The 3707-nt window shown below is 39.9% G+C and overlaps 1 pseudogene; it reads right to left on the bottom strand.

Moving 5' to 3' along the window:
- Positions 1 to 364: 364 nt before the first annotated feature.
- Positions 365 to 1961, bottom strand: LOC143855771 (disease resistance protein SUMM2-like; annotated as a pseudogene).
- Between the last annotated feature and the right edge of the window lie 1746 nt (positions 1962 to 3707).

The raw sequence follows: 3707 nt of genomic DNA, 5'->3' as shown, positions 1-3707 counted from the left end.
GTTAACCGAAATTATGGATGAAAACCATATTTTTCCAAAAAAAAGAGTGCTATATGTGCACTCCGTAGGATGATCAAAACCGTCCATTTGATTGATCACAACTTAATTAGGTTGTGCTCAAAAAATCATTTCGATCGGATGATCCTAGCCCTCCGATCCAAACCGAGATTTTGATTTTTCCCTCTTTTTCTCCCATAATTCGGTTATTCGGTTATAACTGAATAACTGAATTTTTATTCGGTTCGGTTTCGGTTCGGTTTCGGATAATTTCGGTTTGGTGTCGGTTACCAAAATTTGGTAATTGAAATTATTTCGGTTACCAAATTTCGGTCTTTTCGGTTCGGTTTAAACCGAATAACCACCCCTAACCAAAATAGGGCAATTTGGCTAATCTGAAGACTTTTTCTATTTTGTTTGTCATCAATGAAACCCTCTCAACCCCTTCCCACATATTTTCCTTCGGTGCCTCCTTTAGTCTCATCCCAGCTTTTACCAGGAATTTTGGACCTTCGATACCTTCTTTTATCGACGATGACGTGATCCATATTGCCAAGTCACGTATCAAGTCGTGCATCTTGACTCTATATCTAATCCAACTCCTCCAAGAGACATGCGTCCTTTAATCTCTCACTGATGTGGTACCCTTTATTTGATGCATCCTCCAAGTTATCAACATTATTAGCAAATCCTTCCATTGTCCAATATCGTACCAGCTCATCTACAGCTATAGGATAATCCTCCGGAAATAGTGCACAATACAAGAGGCAAAGTTTGATGTTATCTTCCTCTAAGCAGTCATAACTGAGTTTCAAAGATCGAAAAACTTTAGGCTCCATACCTTCAATTTCTCGGACCCCCAATTCCTTCAATGCCCTTAGTGCATCCAGCCACACCTCTTTCCTTTCCTTTCCTTTCCTTTCCTCACATAGCTCTCCCTATAGTGATAATTGCTAGAGGTAAACCACCACACTCTTTCACAACTTTGAGTGCTAGGGCTTGGGTGTCCGGCAAAAGCACTACCTCCCCTGTGAAATCATCGAACAAATTCCAAGCTTCCTCGCCCTTTAAACTGCATATCGGCGTCCATGGCATTAGACACTCGAAGGAAACGAGTACTCAACACGAATTTGCATTTATTTTCCTTATTTGGCTTTGGAATTCCAACATCATCGAAGATAATTTCCTCCCAAAGATCTTCCAACATCAGCACATACCTCGACTTCTTCAATCTTGCAAAGATTTTCCTTCCTCTTGACTCTTGATCTTCATCACCACCAAAAGTCAAACCCAATTTGCTTCCAATGGCTAGTTGGGTCCTTTCTATATTCTAATCCTTGGACACAGTTACCCAAATAACCACATCAAAGTCTCGGATTCCAACGAGTTTATTGTTGAGGGTTTTCATTAGAGTTGTTTTCTCAACTCCCCCCATGCCGTGCACATAAACCATTGAGTAGTTCTCATCATGTAGGCAACGCCATAAGGTTTCTTCATAAGACTCCTGACCATGTGCTGATGTAGTGGGCATCTCCAACACCCTCGGGGGTGAAGGGCACACAGCAACCTCATCGAAATCACCCCTGCCTTTGAGGTTTACAACAATTCCAGTCATTCTATTGACCCTCTTTACCAATTCGTAGCGAGACTTCAAGTTGAAGAGCGACATATGGGCGAAATCTGAGTTTATGGAATTGACTTCCACTTCAATTTTGGCCACCTCTGTGACCCAATTCAATACTTGATTCTTGGGTCTCAACAGTTGTCCTTCAGCTTCTCGTATCCGTGCTTTGATGTCAATTCCCTCGCTCTTAAATTCTTCCATTTCTCTGTTGAGATTCTCAACATTGTTCGCGAGGTCCTTGACATAACGGACTCATTGTGCCATAGTCTCACCAACAACTTGAGCCATAGCCTCCATTGTCGATTGTAGATGAAATGCTTAACTGCAACACAAAAAAGAAGCTTACAAGTGACAGGAGGTTAGCCAGAGGAAGGTGTTATCTTCCACGGCCTCCATTAGAGACCAAGGAAGTTGTTATTTCTAACAACTACTTTATATTAAAAATCCATGTGCACCCGCAACCCAAACAACAAAACAAAAAGGAAATGTGGTCAAATGGTACCTAAAAATGTCTGAAATAGTGTGACGGACCCCCTGAATTTTAAACTTGTCAAAGGGTTCCATTTTACTTTTCCTGACACATTTTTTGACCGAAATACCCCTCCACCCTCAAAATACACGGCAAGCCATAAAAAAAAGTGTTCCCTGCTTTTTCTACCAACCCCATTTACCGCCCTTTACCTTCCCCAATCCCCATTAACGCCTGGAACGAAAAAAAGGAGAAAATGGTGAGTTTCTATTTTTGTCCTGTTAGGGTTTGTGCTTGTAATCCCTAATATCTCATTTAATGTGTTTGATAACCCTGCCTTTTATGATGGTGTATTAATGGTGTATTAAGGGTTTATAAGGGCTCATAAGTGTTATTAATGTTTGATGCCCTACTGATAGAGTTGCTACCATTGAGTTGAACCCTTGCTAGGTATTTAATAACTGCCGTGATTAGGGTTGTCTAAGGGATTATCCAAAAAATAATCCCTCATTTTTTGGCTTTGATAATCCCTTAGAAAAGGTACTGGAAACCCCCTTTTAGTCCATGACTGTAACGCCCTCAAATTAACCATGTACTTTATTGGTATTAACACCCTACTAAAAACACTAAGTCACATTGATAAAGACACCCAAAATACAACTCACGATTTAGGGGTTTTATAGAAACCCAAAATCGTGGGATCTCTTTCCCATATGATGCAAAAAAAAAAAAAAAAAAAAAGAAGAAGAAGGAAAGAGGATAAGAAAAGATGACAGACACAAATTTAATTGGAAATAGGATATTTAGAGAGAGGTTTGCTTCCTTACAAAATCCTAATTTCCTAAATTAGGGTAATGGTGGCAATTACACCCCATTAGGATTCTCTCGTATGGTAAATTAGAAAATCTATGAAATTTAGGCATGCAAAAGATACGAATTGTTAGGGTAATTAGAAAGCAAGGAACTTGAGCCTATAAAACCCAATCGTGGGTTTTACAAACCCATTTTTTTTCTCATCTCCCTCCTACTGTAAATGAGAGTTTGAGAGAGTAGAATCCAAAGAAGAATAAGAAGAGAAGGGACTCACCGGTTCGGATTTCTGGCCGAAGATCTGCTCGCCTCAAATAGGTACTCAAAAATCAAAAATTTTACCCTTCTGATTTGCTTGATCGATTGAAGAATTGAAACCCTATCCTTTTAATCAAAATTTTTTTTACCCTTCTTGCTTGCTAGATCGATCGAAGGGTTTTGCCATGGAGCATGTTAACATTCCCTTTCTTTTGATTTTATAAAACCAAACCCTCTTTATCATTGTCAAATTTTAATAAGAAATTCATTTGGGAAGAAGGGAAAGAGAAACAGGGTATAAGAGAATGAGTAGAGTGATAAATTCATTCTCTTTTCTCCCATGGCAGCCCCTTTATATTTCGTGTATACACTATTAAAGGGGAGGGGGGTGTCTCGGGAAAGAAAGGGAGTGAGGGCAGAATGTACCCCATTTAGGTGATTTGCACTCTACACGAGCCATCACAGATGGAGTCGCAGACCGGCTAGAATGCAAGGGAGTGGCCATTTCAATGAATAAAACCCACTCTCTTTCTACCTTGAGCCACCCTT

Source organism: Tasmannia lanceolata, unplaced genomic scaffold, assembly GCF_043159265.1.
Source record: "Tasmannia lanceolata isolate RefF3 unplaced genomic scaffold, GAP_Taslan_0.1 ptg000023l, whole genome shotgun sequence".
Lineage (NCBI taxonomy): Eukaryota > Viridiplantae > Streptophyta > Magnoliopsida > Canellales > Winteraceae > Tasmannia > Tasmannia lanceolata.
Note: the sequence above shows the minus strand (reverse complement) of the source record. Positions and strands in the feature narration are given on the sequence as shown.